Source organism: Hibiscus syriacus, unplaced genomic scaffold (genome assembly GCF_006381635.1).
Source record: "Hibiscus syriacus cultivar Baekdansim isolate YM2019G1 unplaced genomic scaffold, ASM638163v2 tig00001695_pilon, whole genome shotgun sequence".
NCBI lineage: Eukaryota > Viridiplantae > Streptophyta > Magnoliopsida > Malvales > Malvaceae > Hibiscus > Hibiscus syriacus.
The window spans coordinates 257,456-270,490 of record NW_024061881.1 but is presented as its reverse complement, the minus strand read 5'-3'; the positions used below and the strand labels follow the sequence as shown (position 1 = coordinate 270,490).

At 28.4% G+C, this 13,035-nt stretch overlaps 1 pseudogene; it reads right to left on the bottom strand.

Annotated features, from left to right (window-relative positions):
- LOC120131625 lies at window positions 1-2,588 on the bottom strand (annotated as a pseudogene).
- Window positions 2,589-13,035: the final 10,447 nt, after the last annotated feature.

The following is a 13,035-nucleotide window of genomic DNA, read 5'->3' as shown; positions in this document are numbered from 1 at the left end:
AAAAAATATTTTCTATATGCAATACAAAATGTACACTCAAAATCATGAAAGAATGTTGAATCTGTCCTAGAAATCTACTCACTATCAAGTGATAAACAATCGCCAGCTACGTAAATTTGCATGCTTGTCTATATTTATCTATCTATATATCTATGCATGGATTTATCGAATTCTGATCTGACCCGATCTTATAAATACCTCTCGATAATGATAAGTTCTTTTACTTCACTCTTTCTTCTTGGAGGATCTTTTGATACCTTGGAAAGCCATTCTTGCAAGCTGAAATCTGTACACAAATACTATTAAAATCCATCAATAATGATTTAGGTTACTACATGTTATTATCATCTTCTTGTACTTCAATTATTACTTATAAAAAATAATTATATTTAAGTATATTTGAATTTACGATTTTAAAGATATTTTTAAACAGTTGAACTTTCCTCATATTAATCAAAATAATAATACTAGTAATAAAATAAAATCTAGTTGCGTTAATGAATAAAAAAATAAGGGGACGTGATTTTAAAAATATGAGGAGTATAGGGACTACATGCATAATTAGACCTATAAATATAATATATTTTTTATTAATCTATGTTGATTATAAGTGGTATTATTTATTCTAAAGACTCTCAACCATTTAACAACATACCCTTAAATATCTACCGTCTCTAGTACTCAAATTTAAGACATCTAGGAATAACAATCATTCCTTTAACCACGAGGACCTCCAATACCTATAAATATAAGGATAAACTATGCATCTAACACTTAAACTATCAATTTTGATCCGTTTTAATACCTAAACTTTCAATTTTTCTAAAACCATACCTAAATATTAGTTTTTATTTCATTTTAGTGCCCACCATTAAAAAACTTAATACATTTAATACCTAAACTATTAGTTTTGGTCCGTTTTAGTACCTAAACTTTCAATTTTTTCAAAACATAACATTAAATTTTGAATGAGATACTAAAATGAAACAAAAACTATTTTTTTTAATAGAAGGATAATAAAATAAATCAAAAACTAAATTTTAGGTATTATTTACCCATAAATATAATATTCAAGATGTGGCCGACCATATACAGGATAAACGTGGGCAGACAGCTGAAAATGGCGTGTCAAATTGACAAATATAGCCCAAGGCGGCTGCCTTGGCTAGCAGCTCAGATTCCATGTACTTCGTTTCCACTTGGAATTGGAAAAATCAAATGTAAAATGAAACAAAAACCATGGACCATGGAGATTAGGTAAATTACACCTTTAGTACCTAAATTACAGTTTTGATCTATTTTAATACCCAAACTTTTGATTTTTTTTCAAAACTTAACGTTACATTTTGAACAGTGGTACTAAAATGAAACAAAAACTTAAGTTTTTAATGTTGGAGTACTAAAATAAAATAAAAACCAAAAGTATAACTCTTATTCTAAACTAATCCCCAAACTTTTAAATATTCCAAGTTTATCCTCAAATTCATCCAAATATGTACTTAGTTTTAGTTATAATTTAACCTAAAATTTATTTTTTTCAAACATGTATCAATATAATTTGGTCTAATGATTTTATAAACAGGGGATGTTATTAGTATATACATATAATTTGTGATGAAATTGAAATGTTCAAAACGTTTTGGGACCAATTTAGAATGAAGATCGTATTGGGGATGAAACTAAACTATTCAAAAGTTTGTGGACTAGTCTAGAATGATAGTCATAGTTTAGGGATGAAATTGGAATGTTTAAAAGTTTAAGAACTAATTTAGGATGAGGGTTGTAATTGAAGGACATGTGATGCACTTAACCCTTAGGTTAATTTAATGAAAAAACAGAGAAAGAACTTACTGATTCAATGTCAATTTTGTAAACAAGGAGTTTCCTTCTTTCTCTACAACTCGTTCTATAGGCCACAATCACATGAGCAAAGGCAAATGCAAACGAACAAACGAAAAGAGCAATCTCCACGGCCGTAACACTCGACCCTTCGTCTCGAAGGCCACTCGAACTGAACAAGAACGAAGCTTTTATCGAGACGAAAATCAACGACGACAACGAGCACATCGTCGTGATTCCCAAGTAAGGCCCCCTCGAAAGCCTCGGCCCATCACAAAAGCTATAGACACCTACAAAAAGTAAAAAACCTACAAGTTATTAACATCATGTCCGAAGGTCTTAACATAATGTCCCGTTCGCTGGCGAACTTACAGATTATAACAGCTGATCTGATAGCCGAGACGAGCGGGATATCGACGAGAGAGTATCTGAAATCGTAGCTTCCGAAACTCGAAGAGAGGGTTTCGAGCAACGAAGAAGACGAAGGAGAAACCGAAGCGGAAAGCAAAAGCGGAAGGCAAGAGTGTGTCGACGATAACAAAGAAAACAGGGGCAGAGAACACGAGAAACGAAACCGCCATAGTCATCACGAAGAAGACTGTTTTAAAACCTCTGAGAATTCTTCTTGATTTCTCTTCTTTTGAGAACCCCATCTTCTTCTTCTTCTTCTTCTCTGGGTTTTCGAAAACCAGAGATTTTTTTATGAACAAAGAAGGAAGATGAAGCTTTGTTTTTTTTCTCGAAGAAATGGCGATGAAGGTTCGATGTGTTGGCTAGACTTGTCTAAAGTGACGACAAAGACTACGAAATCTGTACGCGGAAGCAGCCGGTCAATGGGATTTGGAAGAGCCTTTCTTAACTGAAATACCTATATAAATATCACGGTATTTTTAGGGCTAAAAATATGCTATGAGTCCATGTAATTTAATGTATTTTGACTTTAGTCCTCTTAATTTTATGGATAAATTACACAATTCCTCATTGAATTTTACTCTATCTCCTATTTTACTTACTATACTTTTAGTTTTTCTAATTTACTCACTAAATTTTCGAGTTGCTCCTGCTTTAATCAATCCGGATTATTTTATTATTATTATTCTTTGATGTTGTATTTTATTATTATTATTTATTATAAAATAAATTTAAATATAAAATAAGTATGGTCCCAAATTTCGTGGGTTGCTTTATTTTGACACCCTGAGGCCGAATTTGACCTCTATTTTGTCGGAACTTGCTTCGAATTTGAGGAATTGGAGATCAAAAGTGAGGAAGTCGAAATGTTTTTAACCGACCCATGAAATTTGGGACCGAATCACCACTATTTATAACGGTCAATGGTGTCCGACGGTGGTGTCCGACCACCTTCTATTTTTATATTATATTTTAAAAATATTTTTAATTAATAAAAATAATAAATACCATGTCATATGAAAATAATAATAAAATAATTTAGAGTTATCAAAATAGGAGAAATTAAAAAGTTCATTGAGTAAATAAAAAAAATTAAAAGTTAATGAGTAAAATAAAAAAGAGTGTAAAGTACAATGAAAAACGGTGTATTTTACCCTAATTTTATTATGGTTAATACCTATATAAATTTTAATAACCAGAGATGAATGTCGGGTTGACAGGTCGGTTGTCTCTTAAAATTTTTAAATTTTTATATAAAGTAAATATTTGGCTTTAATTTTATTAATAATATATTTTTATCTCTTAAATTTTATAAGTCAAATGGTAAATTTTGGTCCATCCATGCGTATAACGGAAGGATACAATATGATATTTCAAATTAACTTATAATATTTTATTATAATTTTAAAAATAATCATTGAATAATTTATTCAACTAATTAATAATTTAATTAAAATATATTTGACTGTATATATTATTAAATATATAAAAGTCAAGTTATTCATTTGAATTAGTAGGTTTGATTTGTACATGTTCAATATTACAATTATATTAAAAAAATATCAAAGTCAAGTTATAAATATATTTGATTTGATTAACACCATATAATTATATCTTAACCCTTCATGTCACGTTCAATAATATTTTATAAATATATAATCATATACATTTAAATTTTAAAATTATTATTATTATAAAAATGAGGAGTATAATTATGGGTGATTACATTAATTTTTATTTTTCTCTTTGAAAATTAAAATATATTTTATTCTACAAAAATTACAAATTATGATTATTATCCAAATATATCTAATTACACTTTTTTATTAGTACATGTGTGATGATTACAAGATAGTATTTGTTGAAAATTCTCTTAATTAATTGACAATGAATGAACACACACCCTGCAGACGCCGGTATTCAAACTCGAGACTTTTAAGAAAAGCAACAATTCTATAATTATTGAAATCGCTCACTAAATTTTACATCTAATTATAATTAAATTTAATTACAATACAAATTTATGTATAATTAATAGAATATATCAATATGTTGTAATAAGAAGCTTGAAACGAAGCTATTTCCTCTACTGGCTGTCCATTTCCTTCTAGAAACTTTAATTGGAAAAGACTAAGAAAAATTGTTAATGTGTTGGGTAAATTACAAATTTGGTAGCCATACTTTACTCTCTCTCTTTTCCACTCATTATACTTTAAATCTTTTCAATTTTCTCACTAAGCTTAATTAATTGGGGTTTTTTTGCCACTCAATCGTTTCTTCACCAACGGCGTTATGATGTGGCTTTTTTGTTGTTAACAAGGGAGTGACCAAAAAATCCAATGCAAAAAAGTTTAGTTATTAAATTAAAAATAATTAAAAGTATAGTGAGTGAAACAGGAGATAGAGTAAAGTTCAGTGATTAAATTTGTAAGTTACTCATTAAAAAATAAAATAAAAAAGTCACATCATTATGATGTTATTGAGGAAATGGCTGAGTGACCAACAAAACTCAAAGTATTAAATTCAGTGGGAAAATTAAAAAATTTAAAATATAGTGAGTAGAATAGAAGAGAGAGTAAAGTTTAAATATCAAATTTACATTTTACCTTCCACTTGCTGCTTACATTCTTAATAGGCATAGGAACATAGGATTAGACTTCCCTTTGTACCATATGTACGGCAAATTCTAGATATTCAACAGCTTTCTTAATACCTCTAGAAACATAATAAAAGTCACTTTACATAAATCATTATAAATACATATTACGTAAATTACACTTTAGTATCTAAATTATTAATTTTATTTTATTTTAGTATTTAATTTTCATTTATTTTAAAATTATACATAACATTTTGTTTTGTTTTGTTTTGTTTTGGTATTTCGTTGTTAAAAACTTAAGGGAACTATTGTGCGTTACACATTTGCATGGGTAAATTGCATCCTTCATCACTCAACTATATTCTCATTCCTATTTTGGTCACTTAAGTTTAATTTTTTTATTTAATTACTTAACTTTCAAATTACACCTAATCTAATCACTCTAACTTTCAATTTTTTTTATTTTAATTATATATTAATAAAATAATAATAAAAATGTCATATCACAAAAACATTAGTAAAATAAATTGAAGTGGTTAAAACATGAGCTACTTGAAAGCTAAGTAGTTAAATTAAAAAATTATAAACTTTAGTGACCAAAATAGGAGTGAAAAGATAATTCAGTGATGAATGATGTAATTTACCCATAAAAATGCAATGTCATTAAATTTTTAATGGGTAAGGTACTAAAATGAAAAAATTAAATGTTAGCTATGATTTTGAAATAAATGAAAATTTAGGTACTAAAATGAAACAAAACTAATATGTTAGGTACTAAACAGGGATTCAAATTATGGTTGTGGTTGCATTTTCAGTCGCGTTGCGCTTATCGCGATTGCGAACATAGAGGACTTTATTACAATGATTGTGTGTATCACTGTCATACAATAACGGTCGCATACGGCAACCACTATCGTTATACAACGGATGCTATTTCGGATACAGACTGCTATTTAAATCCATGCTCCTAAAAGTGAAGTTTACCCACATATATTTTAGAATCTAAATTTAATTTTGATATATATTGTAAATTTATCCTTAAATTTATATTTAGTTTAATTTTTAATCTAATTTAGTACCTGAATTTGACTTATTAATTCAAAATGGTACATAAATTTTTATTTTTGTTCTAAATGGTTACTTAATTATAATTGACTTACTTGAACCACCAAGTCAAATTCAATAATAATTTGAATATAAAAGTTAAGTTTAGGTTGCTAATTATACTATAAAAACTTGAATATCAAAATGAACCTTAGATCAAATTTAAGTATGTAATTTGAATAAATTTCACTTTAAAGCGAAGTTCAAATGTCAAAATATATATTTATATTATAAATTATGTTTAGAATTTTGATCAAATTTATTATAATTTAAATTTTATTTTGTTTGAAGTTTAAAATATTTCAATTGTTTGCCTAATTATTTTTTACAATAATTATTTCTGATTATTCAAATGTATTATTTGTGAATACAATTATAAAAGAAAAAATTATGAAAGAAAAACTTTGGGGTATGCATTACCCCAAATTTTGGTTAGTAACTAAAAAGCAAGCTTTGAAAGTTTAGTAGCTAAAGTATAAATTTGTAAAAGTTTAGGACTAAGAATATAATTTTTAAAAAGTTATATATTTTGGTATGTAAATGAATAGTTTGTCCCGACATAAATGTTTTCCATATTTTAGAGCAGTGAAATTTAATATAGATCAGTGGAATTGAAGTTAATTTTCTTTATTTAGCCAAAATTGGGAAAGTTTAGTGACTAAATTGCAATTTTTTGAAAATTGCAAGGCCAAAGTAGAAAATCAACTACAAGTTGGTTCATCTTTGACTATGAGATATTTTAATGGGAGATATTCCAATGACAAATGGTAATTATCAAGATTCATTAATGGCAAATTTGGGATTTCTCATAAAATGATTTTTAAAATTCGTTTAAATTTGGATAAAAGCCATGTTTTTAAGTGATAATTAGGAAGAAAAAAAATAAACTTCTTTTTCCTCAAACCATGAACTCCATGGAATGTAAGGAAATGATTTTTCAATTTCATTTTAAGGCTTATTTAATTTATTTTTTTGATTAAGTTGTTAGATAGAGAATTAATCTCCTTGGAATTCTCTATCATTTGATATAAAAAGTTCATGGAAACATGCTTGGATGATGAATTTTATGATTTGGGTGGTTGAAGAACAAGTTGGGTTTTGGTGATTTAAAGCTTAATTTTTATGTTATTGATGTTGTAGATTAATTTACAAGTGTTGGTGATGAATAAAATCAAGTATAAAAGCTTATATGGATTTTGGCCAAGTTAGGGATTACTGGGAAAATTGGTTGAATTTTGATTTAATTTGATATTATGATGATTAGAATTGCATGAATTTGATCTTAGGAGCTTGAATTAATGCTTGAAATTGAAAGAAATCATTGCCCTATTGCTTAATGAAGATTTGGCCAAAGGGGGGGAAATAAGGAAAAAATATTCAAAAATTTCCTAAGGTTTAGAATTAATATCGGAATGATTCTACATGCTTTGGAAATTAATTTGGATCAATTTGGAACCTTGAGATAGAAAAAGGGCTAGTTTGCAAGTTTTGAGAATTGAGGGACATTTATGCATTAATGTGTAAATTGGAGTATTCAATGTTGAGATTTAATTATAGAATGCTGGAATTTTAAGTCAAATAAGAAATTTGGGATCAAAGTGTAAATTTGGGTAAATTTGGTGATGGAATTCGAATAGTCTCAGTAGTTGGACTTAATTATGAATTTTCAAATGTGATGGTATTATTTTAGTATGAAATTTTAATGCTGGAAATTTTAGTAATTTATGTGAAATGATCATAATGGTGAAGGATCATTATGAATTAAATAGAAAGGTTAATATCAATTGAAAAAGGGAATTCATAATTAGTGGTTTAATTGTGAAATTTGCAAAAGTTGAAGGGAGGATGATGAAAATAAATGTTTATGGAATCAAATGAAGATTTTGGGAAGTTGAAATTATTATGGATTTATGATTTAGTTTTGTATCAATTAAGTATTGATTTTATTTATATAGACTTTTATATTATTTAGTTTATATTATGTTAGTACGATACTAACATATAGTTTGAATATTTTATGTTATTAAATGATGTTGTCAGACCATGATAAGTCTAGTTTATGAGTTTGTTTATAAAACTCGTTTATGAGTTCGTTTTTCAACTTGTTCATTTATGTTCACGAACAAACTCATTTACTCGTTTACTCGTTTACTCGATTCTGCTTTTCTTTTTTTCATTTTAAAAATTGGTGAAGATAATGATTAAATAGAACACATGATAAAAGTTACATTTTAAACTATGAATTTTAAGGAGTTTAAGCACCAGTGGCGTAATTTTATCATTTTTTTAGCTTGCAAATGAAATTAAAAATCAAATATATAAACGAACGATAAACAAATAGTAAAAAACCACTAAATGAACGCTAAACAAACATGTTCATGAACACGTTCATGAACATATAAACGAACACGTTCGCAAACGTTAAATGAAAATGTTCATGAACAATAGATAAACAAACACGAACACCTTCAAAAATAAATAAACGAACATGAACACAATATTGAAAATTTAAACAAACACGAACCGAACACGAACATCTTCAAAAATAAATAAACGAACACAAACATAACTTTGTTCGTTCAAGCTTGGTTCATTTACACCCCTAATGCTAGTCGTATATAAGGGGCCGTTTGGATGGGGGAATGTGGGATTCCCCGGGAATGGAATCCACATTCCCCCGTTTGGTTTGGCTGGGAATGTCATTCCCGGTAATGTTTTATTACCAATAGTTGATTTTTTGGGGTATATTACCAGGAATGTGATTACCTCCCTTCCCTTAGGTATTGTAACATTACCGACTTTTTGGACTAAAATGCCCTTATTATTTTTTTCAAAAACATCCTTCTTCTGTCATTGAATAATAAAAATTATACGAAGGTTAAATTACAAATTTATCCTTAAATTATTTTAGATTTACAAAAAAAATCTATAATTAAAATTGTATATGAAGTTCAGGGGTTAAAATAAAATTTATCCTTTCATTAAACCTTTTTTTATATTTTTAATTTTGTAAAAAAATTATATAAATATTATGAATTTAATTTTTTAAAGAAAATATATAAATATTTTACAACTTGTAATATTATACAAATATATGATAAGGACAATTTGGTCAAATATACATTCCAATAATCTTTTATTCCTTTAACCAAACACGCTAATCTTACATTCCTGCTAAATCAACCAAACACAAAATACAACATTCCCAGTAATTATATTCCCTGATAATCTTTTATTCCCTGAACCAAACACACCCTAAGGGTATCTTAAATTGCTAATTTTCATTATAAAATAGGGTAAACTACACGTTTAGTACCTAAAATATTAGTTTTGATTCGTTTTAGTACCTAAACTTTCAAAAAAAAAATTAAATCGGATCTAAATTTTAATTTTTGCTTCATTTTAGTATTCTATCGTTAAAATCTTAACACATTTAGTACCTAAACTAAAAATTTTGGTCCGTTTGAGTACCTAAACTTTTATTTTTTTTTCAAAACTTAACGTAATTTTTTTAACGGTGGTACTAAAATGAAACAAAATTAAACTTTAAGTATGATTTTGAAAAAATTGAAAGTTTAGATACTAAAATAGACTAAAACTAATAATTTAGATACTAAACATACAATTTACCTATAAAATAATCAGTTTTATTAGATACGTAATCTTTCCAATTACTAAATTCCAAATTTGGTTTGTTTGACTTGTATTAAAAAAAATATATTATGATAATAGTTTCATTAATTGATATAATTTCATAAAAGAATATAAATAATTCATTCTTTGATACAAGTGTGAATGGTTAGGTCGATGATTATATTGTATATTCTAGAGAGAGGTATATGCGTTCCTTGTTGGACTTGTACGACAGCCGTCTTCGGCCGGGGGCTAACAGTACAATACTTGGATTGAATCATGTACAATTTCAAAGATTTTGTGGGTCCATGAACCGGTACTTTATAAAACAACCCTATTAGTTTTCAAAAGTTGAAGATATAGATGTAGTGATAGGGACGATAAACGGGTACAATTTCGTGGATTTCACATCGTATCAATTTTGATATAAGTTTAGTGGGTAGTGAGCGGATGTGAATGTAAAAAGTCATATCAGCTATGAGTAGTGGGTAGCTGATGGGTTTAAGACCTTACCTGATTCGCATCCGCCCATCCATTAGTTACACACCATGTAAATTTTGGACTATTATGAATTTATGTATAATTTGAGAGATTATTCTATAAATCTTAAGATTTTATAGGACATAACTTGTAATTCAACCAAATATTAGTATATAAACTCAATTAATCCTTAATTAATTTTATTTTCCTTCTTAATGGATGTATATGTTTTATATTTTGTTGCTCATGTAATCTGTGATGTTGCTACTAGGGGAGTATAGATAGTACATATGAGTACGAGATGAGTGGTGGGCATCTAGTTGGGTAGTGGATGTAGAGGTGAATTTGAAAATGTACCTGCATGGGCAGGTGTGGATTTAAAAATTGCATGTCGTGAATGGTGGGTAGGTGGTGGATACGAAAATATTAAGTGGGTATAAGGATGGGGGAAGGGGTATCGACACTCGCCCTGCCCATTTGTCATCCGTACGCACGAATTAAACTACTTTAGTGGTAATGCATTGTTGTTATTATGTGAGATTTTAGGTTTGAGCATTATGAATGTTAAGGGTGTGGGCGTTCAATGTTAAATGGTTAAGAGTTATCTTTGAATAGATACTACATTGTACTTATCTCATATTAATGAAAAAGTTGAAGATATATATTCAGAAACTGAATATCAATTATTTGAGGAAATATATTTTTTAAACAATTATTATTTAGGGGTTGGGGAAGGGAAATTTTATTTCTAATGACTCTTGAACCTACAACTTAGAAGAGACGAAAGATTTCAATTAATAGTTTTTAAGTATATGTTATAGAGATTGTTTACATTTGTGAAAATATATTAATCGGTAAAAGATGAACCTTGATAATATACTTTCAGTGTTATTTAATTATTTTATATTTAAATTAAATTTTTAATGGAAAAATAAGATTTAATAAGAACTTTTAAATTTCTAAGAGAGTTTAACTAAAATATTTAATTTTTAATTAATAATAATAATTTTTAAACTTTTGAAGGATTATATATATATATATATTTTTTCAAAATGTAGAGGCAAAGTATCCTTTGTCCCCTTGGAAAGATTGAAACCTATTGAAATGTACAGGATGACCTTAATGGTAAAATAATGTTATTTTCTTATAAAATTTAGATTAAAACAATTATATTTACAGTTCAATGAAAATAATTAGACTATATTATATAATTAGAATATATTATATTAAAAGATCACTTTAATAAAAAAAATATTTATAGTAATTAGTCTAGATTAATTAATCAATTGATAAAGACCTATGTTTATACTAAAAACAAGATTTCAAATAATAACATCAATGTAATATTAACTATATAAGACAATAATAATATCTACAAGTGATACTAAAATAAAAAGGAAACTATGATAAATGGATTGAGAAAATTGTACCCAAAGAAGAATTTGGGCCTATTTGACCCAAAATCAAAATAGCCTCTTATATGGTTACATAACATTGCTCACTTTTATCAATTTTGTTTTTAAAAGGCTTAAATATAAAATAAGTACCTAAACTATATCATTTTTACGTATAGGTGCCCAAATTATTTTTTGAATGATTCTGGTGTCTAACGTTATAAATGTTATCATTTTAGGTGTTCAGGCCGTCAACGACGTTATTTCTTCTGTTAAGTGACACATGTCATAATATGGTAATTTTGAAATTTATTTCTTTTAAAATATTAAAAATATTATTATACTTATAAAATATACTCAATTTTCTCTCAAACTACAAAAAAGCCATACAATCCCCAAAATCCCCAAATCCTAACTCTAACTCACCATCAATGCCATTTCCGATCACGATCACCATTGTTAATCTAGTTTCTACCATTCTCCTAGTCATACGCCACCATAGTTGCCGTCGAAATCATGTGATATCACAATTTTCATCATAGGGTTTGTGAGTATAAAATGGCTATTCACCGTTGATCGACCAAGATTTTATAGGGTTATCGGGAGATTTGAGGTCGGGTGGAACTTCGTCGACGACAAAGTCAGCGACCGTCGTGCATTTAGGGGTTGAAATGAAGATTTTCAAAGTTTTTAGGTTGTTTTGACTTTTTTGTTTTTTAATATAAATTTATTTTTTAATTTTAATATTTTTAAAATTATCATATTGTTACACATGTCACTTAGCGGAAAAAATTAACGTCATTGACCGGCTCGGATACCTAAAATGATAATGTTTGTAACGTTAGTTATCGGGATCATTCAAAAAATGGTCTAGGAACCTATTCGTGAAAAACACTATGGTTTTAGCACTTATTTTATAATTAATCATTTTTAAAAAGTTTGAAATAGAATAACAAACGACGTCGTCTCAACTTTCCCGCATTTCTTCTGTGGCCACAAAACGCAGTCGTTTGAGTTCACCTTTTCCTCCACCTCCTCCTCAACATCCATAATAGCAGAAAGAAAGCTCGACTCTTCCACTCTCGCAAAGCACTGCAAAAACAAAGATGAGATTCAACTTCGACTAGGCGGAACCGACCGAGGGAGATTCTCGAAGGTCCTCAACACCTAAAGAAGAGCTCCAGTGGGTCCCGCTTCAAAACCACCCGATTTTCACCTCCGCCGACGAAGGAGCTACGACCGCCACCGGTTCCGCATCTGCTCGAGGTGTTAAGAATCTCCTAGCTTGGGACGGAGCCTCGAGACTCTATTATTGGGACTCCGATAAGCAATGACTCCATCGAATCTCCATTCGCTTGCTAATTTTGCCACTGGAATATTGTTTGAAATCTTTGAATTTTGTATCTTTGAGTGGAAAGGGAATGAGTTTGACGAGATTATTGGGTTTTTTTAATTTCGAATGGTTATCTTATCTCTGTTTGGCTGCTGTAAAAGGGAATAGTGAGAAGCAGAAGAAAAAGAATTGATTAATAGTTGAATAAATAATCATTGTGTAACATTTGCAATAGATTTAGT